The sequence below is a fragment of the Meleagris gallopavo genome, chromosome 1 (genome assembly GCF_000146605.3).
Source record: "Meleagris gallopavo isolate NT-WF06-2002-E0010 breed Aviagen turkey brand Nicholas breeding stock chromosome 1, Turkey_5.1, whole genome shotgun sequence".
NCBI lineage: Eukaryota > Metazoa > Chordata > Aves > Galliformes > Phasianidae > Meleagris > Meleagris gallopavo.
In genome coordinates, this window is record NC_015011.2 from 89496460 (window position 1) to 89512598 (window position 16139).

The window sequence follows — 16139 nt, forward strand, 5'->3', positions numbered from 1 at the left end:
AAAGCACACACACACACACAAAAAAACGTGCACGGCACAAATCTCAGCCGGTTTCTCTCGGCATCGCTGCCTCCCTCCGCAAAATAAATAAATAAGCAGCGAAAGAATCAAAGCAGAAAAGCATGGCTGGGTGTAGCGCTCTCCGCGATGCCTCCTCCATCCCGCGCTGTGCAGGCGGAAGCCCGGTGATGGAGGCGTGCGGGGAGACGCGCTCCGGGGTTTTGGGCACGGCAGGGGAGAGATCTCGGGCTGGGCTTGGAAGCTTGGAATGGGCCTCGTTGGGCAGTGAGGTGGGGACGGAGATGCTGGCCTCATGCAGGCGGACCAGTGAGGAGCTTGCGCTGCCGGCTCCAATGGTTTTGGTGCTGATGGAAAACCAGTAGGAGAGGTGCTGGCAGGTAGGGAGCAGGGGGATGAGGGTGGCCGATGGAGACCTGGGAGCAGCTTGGAAATGAGGGGGAATTTTGAACTCAGTGAGGGCACGAGCAAGGGGCAAGCGTGAGTGAGCCAGATGTGGGGCAGCAGGACTTTGGGGCACAGGAGGAAGTGGAGGTCTGTGTTTCGCTGCTGAGCAGGGGAAGGGAGAGCTCCTCGTAAGCAGCCTGAGGGCTGGTGGCAGAGAGTGTGTGGCTTGCCTTGTCTGTGAGTGGTGTAGGGGACCTTCTGTTAGCGTGACTTGGTGAATCTCTGTTGATTATGTTGGAATCTAGTGACAGCAAGGACAAATCTGATGCTTTCCAAGCTTTGGTGAAGTAGGCCTAGGGGTGAAGTCAAGCTTCTCACATGCACTCTACTCCTATTCTCGGAAGCAGCAAGTTTTTGCTGATGTATCTGCATGAGTGGCATGCTGTCCCTCCGGAGGGGCAAGGAGTACATGTTATAAACATGGTTCTTGGTAGGCATGGCTCGGTTCTCTTGTTTTCCTCGCTGTGAATCAGAGCTCATTCTATCAGTGAGACACTGGTAGGATTTTACATCCGACTTTGCATGAGAGCTGATGTGAGATACAGGGCAGTCAAGACCAAAAACCAAGATGTGCCACACTTTGGCATTTCTGTTCACTACAGCAGTCCTGTGATGGAGCATACGCACACTGCAGACATCACACACACAAACAATGCCATAAAAATTTTATGCACATATACATGCAGAGAGCTGATCTCGGGTCAGACATTCTCTGTGTGTCTCTTATTGAAGATGAGGAGAGAAGGAAGGCAATGCCTGTGCCTGGCAAAGAGGCTGGCATGCTGTGCACATGGACGTATTGCACATGTGCACGCTCTTCCCATCCTCTCTGGGATCACCTGCCTGGATTGCAGCCGGGTTGGCAGCGTGGCCAAGTTCTGCCCCCAGATGGCAATTTGATGCCCTTTCTGTTTTTGGTTTGTGCCGAACAGCAGAGACCACTAATGGGCCCCTGCTTGGTGTGAGGAGAGTAGAGGCCAAGGGCTAAACAGGCACAAAGGCGATGGCAAGGAGACTTGGGCAGAGCCACAGCAGGGATGCTGGGGAGGGAGCAGGGCCCTGGAGAGGGCAGTGAGGCGGCAGCACTGAAGCGAAGGCGTGAGGACACCATGTTGGGGGAGGAGAGCAGGCTGCTGTTTCCACATCATCTGAAAACTCAACCTGCTGTCAGGACAGAAGGAAGGCTTGTGCATATTTTATGTCACTTTTCTCCTTCTAGGACAACCTGCAGATCTGATCAGCGATGCACTTTAAAATCCTAGATGCGTCGATCAGTGAGGGTGACTGGAGGACAGGAAAGATTCTTAGCCTTCTGCCCCTCTCCTTTGTGGACGGCTCTGTCCCATGCTGCCATTCCCCACAGAGTGCATATGCAATTAAACCTCACCTACAGCATAGGATGTGCCTGGCTGCATGAGACGGGGACAGAAAATGGCAATGTCTCAGGGCTGGGGGGGGCAGGGAAAGGAGCCGTGTCTGTCACTGCCTGCGGACAGCTAAAAGGAGACTAAACGCGCAAATTGGTATTCCTTTGAGCTGGTTGCATGTTACTCCAGTCAGCTCCTCTCTTGTGGCTGAGATCTTCAGCAATAGCTCAGGAGTCAGTGGGGTTGGCAGTAAACAAAACACTTTTCACTCCTCCCGCTTGCATTTCGCACTTTTTGGGATTGTCAGGCACGAAGGTTTGTCCTCGTAGGTTCTTCAGCGCCACTCTGATGTGGCAGAGCCTCAGTTGCTGCTGGTGCCTCCAGAGATGTGAGCCCCACAGATGCTCCCTGCCAGCACCTAAGGGTGTATGTAGGCTTCTCAGGCATAGTGGTTTTGATAAGAGCCTTGCAGACATAAACACACACAATATTCCTGCAAGCAAGCTCATTGCCCATTTTGGGGGTACTTAGGAAGCAGATACTTTTGCTCTGTGATGTGGATTCATGCGTTAGTACTCAAGTTGTCCCCACTTTATCCTTCACTTCTCCCATTGCAGAAAGAGCGGTCTCAAACACAGAGGTCTTGCAGAAGGTGGGTCCTGATGGTGGACAGCGTGGCAGGGTCCCACAGCATCGTGTGAATGAAGCATGTGTTTTGCACTGAGCGTGACTCACACTGCGATAAATTTTGCTTGAGCTATGCCTAAACTCGGTGCTCTGTTGGACAATGAGTTCTGTTCTGTCCTTGCAGCACAAAGCAGCGCAACTTGCCAGTGACATGGACTCTACATGTATTCCCATAACAACAGTATTACAAACATATGGGGAACCTGGTAGAGCAACTGCCGTCCCTGTCTCCATGCAAAACAAGGAGCTGGTTAACAAAAACTCAAGTGTCTGAAGCTGTATCTCCCCAGACTGTGATCTCATCAGATTTCCCAAGCTAACCACAACCTGGTCACTGCTTGGATCATGGACTTGGGGGCGGGGGGAAAGGCAGCTTGCAGGAATCGCTATTTGTGATTCAGCCCGCTTCCCTCTGACTCAGTGCTGAACCATTCCTCAGTAGGGTATTTGGGGATAGTGTGCTTAGAACATCGCGCATCAGTTTAGTTCTTGGAAGTTGTGCAGCGCCCGGGTTTGCTTACAACTGAGCTTGCCTCAGCATCTTTCAGAAGAAACGTAAAAACAAAACTGTGAAAACTATTTCTGGCTGTTGAAGACTCCACAGTAATTTTTGCAAGCGAAGGAGGGGGGTGGTCGTAGCCCTGGGCGCTTTGCCAGGTTCCAGCTCAGGAAATTGCAATCTATCTAGGTAAAACTCCCCTATAGTTTAAATGAAAAAGGTATTCTTCTCTTACTGTCTTACACCGTGAGTGCTGTGTTTCTTGGGAGCCTGGAGCAGATAGTACACTGGAGGCAGAGAAGTGGTTACGGCTGCTTGCTGGGAGATTTTTATGCAAAACCTGGGCCTTTTTTGCATTTTTGAGATGCTTCTAATTGCAAAATGCTGTATGCACTTCAAGTTATTAGAAGGCTTGGCTGAACGTGGATCAGTGTGCAAGTGTAAGCATGAGGCAGTATGCTGGGTGCTGTTTGCACAACGGGCAGGCAGACAGCAAATGCATGTTTTTCCTATGGCAGAAAAACAAGGAGCGTGTTTTTAGTCTGCATCTGTGAGCTGGATTTTGTATGTTTAGCAGCAGTTGCTTTTGTAAGCTGCTGCTAAAGCACGTAACTGGCCGTGTGCAATTGCAGTAATGGAATGTGAAAATGCAGCTACACACAGACCTGTAATCTTGCATGCAAAATACGGCTGGTCTAGTTCTCCAGGTACAAAAAATGGCCTAAGATCATACTTGCCTTTCCATTTAACTGCGCTCACCTGCACTTTTCAGGTGGCAGCTGTGTGTATGGAGTGCTGAATGATTATCCTTGCTATTTTTGCTCTGAGGAGGAGGAAATTAAATCATTACTGGTGGTCTGGGTAGTCTATGTGTCATGGTAAGCACAGGATGGAGCTCTGGGGAGTGACAGCGATAATTTCATAACTCTGAAATCCTGAGGAAATGCGTAAAAATGGGAGAAGAGCGAAGCGGTGACCTTCCCTTTGCAATATGCATTCATTGCATTAACCATCGAGTCAGTTAATGATGCCAGGATCTGGCTTTGCCTTCTGCCACATCCCATGCTCCCAGGGCTCCCTAGAACAGCAGTGTTTTGGCACAGATGGATGCAGGGCTACATGTCGGACCGGTACAGGGCAGCACACACGTGAGCACGGCGCATCCTAGTCCAGGTTCAGCAGGCACTGGCGAGCTGACGGTGGCTCGCTGATGAGTCGCTCACTTTCTCTGCCACTTCACTCTGCAGCTTCTCTGGTGACACGGATAACAAAGGGCTGCTCAGAGGTAGGTGATATGGATCTCTACAGCTGAATGGAGCCCACTAAACCTGAGTCACCGGCAATTCTCACTAGCACTGGAGCTTGGGTGTCACCATCCAGACCCTGGCTGGGGTGACTTCGGACAGTGCGCCGAGTGAGAAGGCTGCACATTTGCTATGAAATCAGGAGGCAGGAGTTTATTCCTGAAAAACATGATGATGTTTTGGGGTTATGCCCATCTTGCCATCCTGGGTCCTTGACTGCAGACGCTTCCATTTTGCATGATGCTCGTTGTAATTGAATCTATCAATGTATATTTAATACAGTTGGCACCACAGTTCGTAACTAGGCACTGCTTCCCAGCCTTCTGTCACTTGCTTTCACAATTACCATCTTCAAGTCGCAGCGGATGCTGCTGCTCGGCTTTGTCCCATTGTCATGCTGGCTTTGAGGACCCGCATATGGCAGCCTCCCCGTAGTCCCGTCCCTGGGCCTGCGTGTCAGCAGGTGTTCCAGAGCTTGGTTAACAGGACCGAGATCTGTTGGGTTTTATTCTCCTCTCTGGTTTGCTAAGTGTGATCACCGGTGAGTCCTTTAACCTTGGCTGGCCTCGGCTGACTTATCTACCCCAGAAAGGTGTTGTAAGGCTTGATTATTGCCAGCTCTTCAGAGACATGAGGGGGAAAAAGTGCATTTTATTCAGAAACGTCTCTGACCTGTCTGGCCTCTCTGAGCCATCTTGGTGGTGCTAGGAGGTAGTCTCTGTACTCCTTTAATAATGTTTCTTTAATTTTTCATCTGTACATTCACCCACTCTCTCAGCTGCATGTAAAAATGCCAAGCTGTCTGAAGTCATGGAAATGTTTCTATAATCTTGACAGCCACGACAACCGTTCCTCCTCAGTGGTAAACAAACAAGGTACACAACCCGCCATTAACATCAGTTTATAGCTGAGGGACCTTGGTCACTCACCGAGAGGGGAATCCTAGACAGCTCCTGAGCATGCAAGTGATGAAGGAGCGCTGCCTGGGGTTAAGAGAGCACCTGATCCTGTGGGCTCTTGTGTAGAGTGGGTGACTGGGAAGCTCTGTTTGCCTGTGTGCATAGAGGAGAGCAAACAGGCACCGGGTATCTGGTTTATTCAGGGCTCTTGCATGCCATATTTGACTCAGGTGTATGTGACTTTAGGGGTTTGATGTTTATTTGTGTGCACGGAAAGACAGTTTTCTGCAGTGGCAGCTGAAACATGAAGGTGGTACAAATGAAGCTGGATAAATATTAGATCCTCTAGAAGGACAAAAACAAACAAACAAACAACCTCTGCAAATGGAAGGTGTTGGTGTGTGCACTGGAGGAGCAGAGCCCCTATTACTCTTCCTTGTGAGCTTCTGGGGAAGGTTAGCAGCTGGACCTGTGCTGTAGTGTCCCTGCTGATGATTCTCCAAAAGAGCTGTCTCTTGTTTTGGTGCATTCTAGGCTAATTCACTGCAAGTACCTCTAAATTTGGATCTCTAGAGATTAAGTGTTGGTGAAAAAGAGCAGGTGCGGCTCCTTTAGCTACTTTGGTTGATCTCTCATTCTTCTCTCAAGCTATCTTCCTACTATCTCTGGGTAGTGATCTTTCTCTGCTATGCTCAAGAGGAGAACATCAGGGTTGTTCTTCACCTGTGTCTCTGACAGGAGTGTTTAAGTAGGAAGCTAAGCTTTTTTTCTGCCATCTCATTCATCCACTGCATCCCTCAGCCTCTGCACCTTAGCTCCTCCATTCTTAAAATGAGGATGACAGGTCTTCTCTCTGCCTTCACAAAATCTTTGAGAGATAGGGAGAAAAAAGCTCAAAGCTTTCTTCCTTCTCAGGGAGACCATAAATCCTTCTCTCACTCTTCCTCTCCCTCCCTTCTCTCTCCTATTTTTCTCTCATTTTAAGAGTTCTTATTATATTCTGTCCCTCTAGGTCTCCTCTACTTCCACCACTCTGGCAATCTGTTTCTCTCTGCTGTTTCCACATCCCCTTCTATTTGCAGCTCCCTTCCTTCTGTTCATGTCATTTTATTCTCTCACCCTGTATCTCCTACCCTCCCCCATTATTCGTGTGCCACACTCTTCATTTCTCCTCTCTCCGGTTGATTCTCCTGGATCCCTCCCTTGTGAGTCTCTCCACCTTGGACCTCTTTTTGCTTTCCTGTGCTGCCTATCCTCATAGCTTCGCTGCATGGGAGCTGCTGACTGTGCCTGCAGGCCAGGCTAGCAAGGGCTGAGAGAAAATGACAGCACATGGGATCAGCCTGACAGCCTGAAGTCTGTCGTCTCGCATTTTGCCTCCTCGAGTCCCTGTACCTCCTTGGACACAGCCTCATGGCTTGCTCTGGTCCTGGCTGCTTGTTCTACTCCCACACTCCCTACCATCTCCTGGCTTTTTGTGATCTACCTGGCTGTGGTACAGCCACCTCCTCTGGCTATCACCCGGAGATATCTGTGCTTGTCACAGGCAGAGCGACAGCCCCTGCACGTAGGAGCTCTTTCCCAGGGTGGGCTGCAGTGGTGCAGCAGGCTGATGGGAGTGCTGGCCAGGTCGAGGCTCCTGGCAGCAAAGCATCAAAAGGTCACACAGATGACCGTGTGCTCAAGTTTAGCCAGTGTCTGTCAAGACAGGGCACGGTGACTTTCTCCACCATTTCTAAGTAACATCACATTTGTCCCTGCCAGGCATGACTCAGTCCTAGGCTAATAGAAGTCATGGGCTTTGGCTCTATTACCCAAACAGTTCCTGATTTCCCTCTTCTGTCTTTGCAGCAGACTGACCTTGCATCCATCCCTCATGCTCTATGCAAGGTGCCATACATCCTTTTCAGTTTTTCCCACAGCTGTTTCTCCCCCCTCTCTGTACTTGCTTCACCAGTTTTACTTGGTCCTTCCCTCCTGCTTTGACTCTGGGATAGGTCTCTCCTCAAACTCTTACTATCATGTTCTTCAGCCTTGTTTGCCTCCCCATCTAGCTTCCTTGTCTCCCTGGTCATGCTGTCAACTGGAGAGGAGGGAGAAGGGACATTGAGACAGCAGATCAGAGAGCAGAGGTGGAATGCAGGGTACTACTGGGTCAGTGTCCATTGCTTGCTGGTGGCTTTCATCTCTCCCAGATGTGTGCTATTAATGACACAGCAAAAGTCACTTCTCCCAGAACAGTGATTTTCCCATTGCTTCTACTTCACTATCAGCAAGCTCCTGAAAGGTTAATAAAGTCCTACAATGCAAAGAGAGAAAGCACATCTTCCCATGTTTTGCATCAATTAATCCTGTAGATGATGGAGCAGCCCATGTACACGTGGCCCTATCCTTGAGTCTCGTCACCCAAAATGCAGCCCCTCAGAGTGCCACGTAGGTGACCTGCTCGCTCCTGTCCTTGTCATCAGCTTGGGTCAAACTTGGGGAAAAAGCCATGGCTTCCTTACTCATCTCAATGCATGTTTCATTGCATCTCATGGGACCGGGGAGGAGTGCCTAGGAGTATCTGCAAACCTCCCCTGCCTCCCATTGCAGTGGATCCTTTCTTCTCACAGATCCTCTTTAGAAAATGCCCTGTATCAGGTTTCAGACCCACTGAATTTTTCTCTGTCTGAGAAGGATGGAAAAAATCATTCAATTGGTTTTGAATCACATGAGTGGGAGCAGGAACCAATCCCAGAAGATAAGTGCTCTGACCTTTACCTTGCTCGGATAACTGAAAATGATAACAAATAAATACATCTTGTTTCTAAGCTAGACTTAGGGATGTGTTCCTGCCGGATGCTGTGGGAGCCAGAGCGAGGGCTCTTATGAGGGCTGGGAATTCAAAACAGGCAACTGCTGCAGTAAGCAGCAGCCCCTTCGCTTTCCCTTTAAAAATGCAGCCAGTCCCGACCCAGATGTTTGAGATGGAAGGGGACAGGGTCAGTGTCCCATCTCACCTGCCGTTCTGCTGCTGGGACCCTGGGTGTTTTTCTGGACTGGCACTGTCAGAGACCATCATCTTCTGCAGCTGCCCCATGGGAGGTGCTGTGGAGATGGTCTCTCTGCAGAAGGGTGGTGACAGGAGGTATTTGTTCCTGGGGTCCTGTGGTGCAGTGTGCAGCTCAGGCACTGACTAGAGACAGCCTGTATCCTGAAGGACTTCTTGGAGTCCAAAATTAGGGCATTCTTGGTGCTTTCTGTAGTGGTTGTGACTTGATGTTCTTCCACCTGGGTGTTGCTTCCCTTCTTTCCTCTGTTACTCAGGGAGCTTGTTTGCTTGGTTTCTGCCGTCCAAACCACTGGCAGCTCAAAAGAGTCCTGTATGCAGAGCTCGGGGAGGACGTTAGGAGGCTCCTGGCATTCAGTCAGCGTAAAGCGTCTTGTTTATTGGTGTTTTCTGCTCAGGTGGGATGCACTTCTGTTCTCAAGCTAGTGAATTTCTCCCCTTTAACCATTCAGAGAGACCCCTTTGGCCCAGCGTGTGCTTCTGCTGAATGCTGCCCTGATGATGTATCCTCCATTGCCTTGCTCAGGCTTTGGGTTCGACGGCTGTGTTTCTGTTAGAAGATCTCCAACCCACCCCTTTCCTCACGATACCCAAATAAATGTGATTCAACGGGCCACGGGCTGCTCTGTTGCAGCATGTGGAAGCATGTGCGTTTCCAGTATGCAATCTGATATGCGTATGGATGATTGCATTTGTAGTCTGCTGGTGTATCTGGGCCAGAGGAGGTAGCACGGAAGGCCTGGGCAGCTGGGAAGAAAGGAATGACAGGACTGCCAGAGGAGGGAGGAGTGAACTCTGGAGCTGCGATGGGAGTGGGTAACAACAAGTGGAGGGGGGGGAGGATCAGATTTAGGAGCCATGTTGCTCACTGAAGAAAATGGCAGAAGTAGAATATTGTTTGCAGAGGATTCCTGTGTGTGATGTATGAATCTTATACTGATGTGCCACACAGCGAAGTGGCACTTCTCTGGAAATGCCTCAGGCATCTGGAGGGTCTGCTCCAGGAGGTGTTGTTACCGGCTTAAGCTGGTGTAGGGAATCCTTCTGGGCTCCCCTCTGACAGGCTTTGGGAAAGAGAAGCCTGTTCGGGAGGGAGGCGTGTGGAAGGGAAGGGGGGGAGCTGTGACTCACCAGGGAACAATGATCATGTGAGGACAAAAGGGCAGGCTGGAAGAAGACCTGAAGACAATGGCACATTCCTGGTGTCAGTGGCTTTGGCTCTGGGGTTCGGGCTTGAAGTGGAAGAAAACATTAAAGAATGAAGTGTTTAGGAGCAATAAAAGGAGCTGGTGAGAGAAAGCCAACAGGAAAGAGAAAGCAGGTTTTACTGCGTGCAGAGTTGTTCGTCACCTTGAAGCAGATCTTGGAAATCTTGAAGAAGCTGGAAGAAAGGATGCCAGGGAAGGGGTGACCTGTGTGGTGAATGTGATGGACCTGTTCTGTACTATAGCACAGACTTGTCAGTTTGCAGCCTCAGCGGCTGTGACAGGCTGAGCAGAGGTGTTGAGTTGCTCTGGAGTGCGGGGATGGGAGGCCGTGTATGTTTGTGATGTTAGTAGCACAGACAGGTGAGGCTGAAGATCTGAGTCCTGCCTTGCATTTGCAGGATGTCCAGTTACTTCAAAAGGTGCTTTTCAATAAGTGGCTTTCTTTCAGTCAGTGTGAAGCTGAAATCAGCAAACAGTGCAGGAGAAAATCACACCGCTGTTGCAAAAAACATCTTTCGGGTGAAAAACAACAGTTGAATTCCTGTTCGACTTAATCCCTAAGCTAACCAGATAAAGATCCAGCACTCAAAGGTTTTGTTTTTAAGCTTTGTCTTACCACTGGTTCAACCCAATTGGCATTAGGCAAGGAACACTGCACTGCCTGCCTGCTGCTGTTTCCATCAACCAAAGGCAGGTCTAAGTGGTAGTTTTGCTAACAGCTGCTTTGACTTGGTGTCTCTTTACCTGAGAGTCTCAGTGCTGAGCTGGTGCAGAAATTCTGAGACTAGGGGAGAGGAGGAGAAGCTGCAACATAAACACGGCTTGACAGGCTGTCCTTTATTTTTTCTGAGTGCAGTGAGAAGTCGGCTCTGTTAAAACCAGCCAGGCTGTAAGCAGAGTTAGCCTGAGAGAACAGGAGCTCCATTTGCTAGTCAGCTGCTTCCCTCGGCCGTGCTGCGAGGTGTGCTGAGCCTCTGTTACCAAACGCTTGGGATGTAATTTCTAACCATACACAGCATCCATGCACATTGTGCAACAAGTACATTCAGTGCGCTTAAGAAATGCTTTGGTGATAGAAGTGCGCTGAGAAGGTGACTGGGACTGGGTGAGGGTGATTGATAGGTTTTCCTGGACTGGACCACGATGGGATATGGCTCTGTTAATGTACGGTGTCCTTTAGAGCAGGCGGTGACTTGGGCCAGCCAATGGGAATGCCACCGGAGAGCATTGCTGCACCTTGGGAAGAGCCCTGAGGTCTGGGACTTGGGTTCCAGCAGGGCTTCTCTGCTGGGGAGGGACAGTCTATCTCAAAAGCCAAGTGCTGGTGAGTCCAGGAGCGATACAATCACCCCTGGATTTTTTTGTGTGTGTGTGAACTCCTAGAAGTCATCTATGTTGGTATAAATGAGATCATTTGGCCTAATTAGTTCCAAGCTTAATTAGCAGTAATTATCCCAACATGGGAGTAATACCCGAGTAGGAAGTACTGAGTCCTCGATTAGATAGATCTCTAATTGGTGTTACAATATTGTAATTAAAGCATGCTTATACGCCTCTGCCTCTACAAGTGATTTGTTTTATGTCTGATTAAACAGGGAGTCCGGCAGCCTCGAGGAGGCCAGGACATCACCGCTGATTGAAACACTGTATTATTCTTTGTTATAGGAAAGAGATGATGAATCACATCCACTAGAAAACACTGTGGGCCAAATTAATCCTCAGAGTAATTGCTGCTGGAGTTGGGGAAATTGCAACAGGGGTGAATTTGGCCTCGAGTACATAAGCTCTATCTGTATATCACACAGTTAAACAAATACTCATTTGAATGTGCAGTCTGGCAATTACACAATCAGACAAATGCAAGTAACTTAATCTGCATTTGCAATCTGGATTGCACGGGTGAGCTTATTTCGCAGCCGTCGCTGCGAGAGGACCTGCTCTGCTCAGGTGCTGCAGTCATCTGGACGGGAACACTTCATCCTGGGGCCTGCAGCAGTTCGGATGGCTGCCACGGGGTGCTGTGTCTATGCTGCAGGGAGCCAGAGGTGCCTGGGGGGTCCTTGAGAGCGCCTTGCTGGTCAGCAGAGAGTCCCCATCCTTCAGCATTAACGCCTCTAATCTGTCCGGTTCCAAGCAGCAAGCCCTTTGAGGGAGCAGATAATCCTACAGTTTGAAGAGGTTAAAGAAGAAGAGAGAGAAACGGGAGCCTTCTGAAATTAGTCAGCTTCAAAGCATGAAAGCTTCCTATGTCTTTTTAAGAAACCACCTCCTTAGAACTTGGCAAGTGCAGCGCTTTATTACTTATCTCTTTGCTACATGAGTGGGCGACTGTACTTCCTGATTCGGCTCTTCGATATAGAGAGATCAGCGGCATAGGTCTGCAGGGGACAGCGACTCCTCGCCTACAGAAACTAACAAATAAGAATCGAGATGCGTGCATCTTCTGGCTGCCACAGAAGTCCAGGCGTATTAGACTCGTAGCCAAAGGCAGACGTGCAAGCAGCTCTTTGCCAGCTGTTTCCATGTTACAGTTGCAGCAACTGAGGCACAAATCAGTTACTCGTCTTGCTGGATGTGTACAGAATCAGCAGCGTGCAGCAGGTCGCATCGCCTCCTGCTGCACTCACTGTTCAAAAGGGGAGAGTCCAAAAGGAGAGAGATGAGCAGGGAAATCAAATGCACCGCATTCTGTTAAAGCAGTGTTAGGGATAAGAACTGAAACAAGCCGTGTGCGGGAATTCAAAAGCAAGGGGTTTCCATAGCAGCGTTGCTTGGCCATATTGTATATACACTATTTTGCATTGCTCTCATGATATCAAAGGCATGGTCTAATATCTGTGCGTGCAATATGTCTGAATCAGAGTTGCTATGAAACTTAAGGCTGAATTACACCGCGGAGGCATATTCTTGTGCAGTGCTGGGAGGAAATAACAGAATGAGGTTTTGTTAAGATTTTTCTCTGGTGATACATTTTTCTTAGAGAACTGCTGATTTGCCAAAGCTGCTGCTATTTTCGGGAAATGTTGGTTCTGGTTTTGTATCCCATCTTGGAGAAAAAGAAAAGTGGGGAAAAGTTTTGAAACTTCAAATGCCCCGGTGTTTGAAAGTTCTCAATATTGTAATTCTGTCCTTCAGAGCCATCAGTTCTTTTTAAGTAAATTGCTACAAAATATGTCTAAGTTTGAAGTAAAGTGCTTCAAGAAGATAAAATGAAATCTTGCCTTTGATTCATTTGATCACAGTTTCTGGGTATAGGTTGTGAAAGCAATTTTTCCCCTTAATTAGGTATGGAACAATGGTTTGAAATCTCTGAAAGTTTCAAAGGAAGAGAAAGCCTTCCCTCTCTCCATTCAGCAGGTGAGGAGATCGTAGGCAGGGGAGCTGCTGCCTCTCCCTGCTGGGTGCCCCACGCCTTCCCACCTCTGTGTGCGCTGCAGGCATTGGGCTCCTCAATGCAGCACAGATCTTCCCTGTGCTCAGCCCCACTCACAGCATCTTATCGGTGCTCTGAAACTCTTCGGGGCACAAGGAGGGATGTTCCACCCAGGATTGAAAGGAGCACTCGTGCTCCTGGAAAAGCCTGTGAGTTGGTTCAGCATCATCCTTTCTGTTGGCTGCAGAGTTCCCTCGCTGTCAGCAGTCCCAAATGCTGGTGGAGCCTGCATGCCAATGTCTCCTTTCCTCCTGTAGCCTGCGTGCCGATGTCTGCTGCTTTCCCCCTGCACCCTGCTGTTGAAATTGCCAAGCTTTTGCTTGTGCCTGAAGAGTTCAGACTTGCTTTGCCTTGCGTTGAAGCCATTCTTGTTTAGGGAAGAGACTGCAAGAAGGGGTGTGGGATAGAGGAGAGAAGATGACAGCTTGTTTTTGCTATATGGCAGTGACAGATGCCGGGTAATAGACAGAGGCAAGCTGACAAACATCTGAATGAGTGGAAGAGACTCCTAACCCAAAGGGAGGAGTTGTGGTTTAGGTTAAAGCCACAAAGGAAGTGAAGGAGGTTACCACTTTCCTGTCTGTGGGCAGGAGGTTCTCCTTGTGATCATTTGAAGGCTTAGCTGTAGCTCATTCTTCCCTAGGAACATGCTCATCCGTGTACTTCTTGAAAAGCATTCGATCTGGCTTCTGATCTTGGGAGTGCCAAACATCCCCTTTCTCCACAGAAGTCAGCAGGAGCCGAGACTTAAAGAACTGGGAATCGCAGCCTAATTTATGGAGCCAGATTTTTTCAAGCGCATTGTTCAGCCACATGTTTTGTGTGGTGCTAGGGCGTGTAGTACATTTCTCCTCGCCTCCTCCCCTAGCGGGTTCCACTCGGATGTTTTGTTGTGAGTATCGGTACCCCGGGGGCTGCTGGCTGGCTGGCTGCGGGCTGTAGCTGTCTTGTCCCTGAGCAAGTTGTGCAGCCTGATCCGGCACTCTGGTGTGCTGGTGCGGGGCAGACTGAATGCCATCAGGTGCTTACCGGCGTGGCTTGTGATCAATATTTCCCTTGATTTTCACGGCGTGCCTTAATTTTAAAGGCTCGGAGGTTCCATCTGTACGTGGTGGAGAAGTTTGTTGTCTCAGTTCAATGGTTTTGCCTGTGAGGAGAGAGGCTGGTTAGCCCTGGTGTGCTGCAAGAGGCATGCCTGGAGGGAGATGAAAGAGAACAGGACTGCCCTTACAAGAAAGCAGACCTTATCCTGAGCCTGAGCATGGGCATGAGAGCTGGCTGTCTTAACCCCAGCTATCAGCTGGCTTCTGCACAGTGAGAAGCCCTGACAGTGACAACGACTTCAGTTTGTGCTGCCAGGACCTTCTGATCACCGTGCACTACTGTACATGAGAAGAGCATCGGAAAGGTGCTCTCTGAAGAGCCATTATGTATTCTGTGGTCTCTAACCTTCCATTAGCAGATCACCTTAGCCCCTAACCCTGTCACTGGGATGCGGCGGAGTCATTCCATCTACCAGGTGTGAAAATCATATTTGACCATGTAAGGATTGTCGCTCTGTCAGGTGCACTACAGTCTCTATTTTTTTATTTGTTTGTTTGTTTTCTAGAAAAAGACTTTGTTAGAACTACAGGATATCATTAAAGATTTATATGTGGCAAATGCATCTTTCTTTCCCTTTATTTTTTGCAGAGCGTTTCATTTTAGAGACCTTCACCGTGTTCATTTCAAGTAGAATTTCCTCCTCTGTTTTAAAATATTTCCTTCGCCTATGGATTTTTGCCTTACTCACTGTGCGCAGTGCTTTCCCCAGACTACACTATTAAGCTGAGGTTCCTTGCTGACAGCTTTGAGGGACTGCTTTTGAAGCCAGAAAGTCAATTTGCTGTGTCCTGAGCTGTCACCCAGCATTGCATCCTTCCTGCTCCAGGTTGTATTCTGGCATCTAACAGAGCTGTGGGTTTGCCTTTGACTTGTGCTGATGTGTCCCCAGACGGTTCCAGCAGTAGCCCAGAGTTTGAAGCGGGAGGTGTTTGTTTGAGCTGATGTGCACCAGCCCTTGCCGTGCCCTGCAATGAGGCCCCAGGCCACTGTTCTTCTGGCAGGGTAGGAGCTCTGTGATGGCTAACTGAGATGGGGGATTCAGCCATCTTCTGGTGGCTCGTGCTTGTCAGACATTGGAGGGCTGGTTCAGAGCTTCAAGCATCTGGCTGATGGTATTTGGCTTTGTTTACTGTAGTGCTATAGCCTTAGGGCCGCAGAAAGTGCAGCTTTATTGAAATCATTGGAGTTGTGCTTGCTTATGGCAGCAGGCAACTGGGGACATGTTTTTTGGAGCATGTTGCCAGGAACATAAACCCTTTTCTTTGGGAGATGCTTTGTAAGGATGTGAGTGCCTCATGTGTGTGCCTGGGAAACATTGTCCTAATGGAAACAAGATGGAAAAGCGATTGGGTCTCAGAACAACTGTTATTTCTCCCCTACATTTGTGACTTACCAAGTCTGCCTTCTGAAGGTTCTGGACAATATATGCATCACTGAAAACTGGGATGCCGTGAGGACACAGCAGCATCTGTGCGTGGGGAGATAGTGAACTGGGTAAGGAGGCGAGCTGACTTGCATGGGACCAGGGCAAGCAGCAGTTGTGTTAACTGGGACAAGTGGCAACAGTCTTTGTTGTTGTCTCATTCTTAAGCTGAAGGTACCTGTGCTTCAAGGATCAAATGCTTACAAGAGATTGGTGCTACACCCTTTGATGTTGGATACTTATATAAAAGCAATTACCAAAAATGCAAGTGGTTCTTGAAAACAATGTGGCCAGAGTATTACCTGCAGTCCTTGTTTGCTGGCTGGAACTTCTGGCATTCAGTTTGTTGTGGCCTAAGAGAAAGGACAGGCACAAGATGCAGGCTGCCTGCAGGAACCGCCCATGTTGCAGGCAGCTGTATCCCATGAAGGTAACATTAGCTAGGCAGGTCCCCTCTGCAGCACCATCTCACTTGTTAAATAGATGCTCTGAGATATAAAGATGCAGACAGAAAAGAAACATGCTGTCCTAGGTGTCTCTCAGGATCTGCAAGGCAGGTATTGTGAGCAGATGCATCCATACAAGGGGATAAACAGACATAATTTAAAAGAAGCTGGCAGATTTTGTGCTCAGATGGACTAGGAACTTTCACACAGTCTGTTCTTGCGGTTCAGCTTGAGAGGCCAACACCTTCAGCA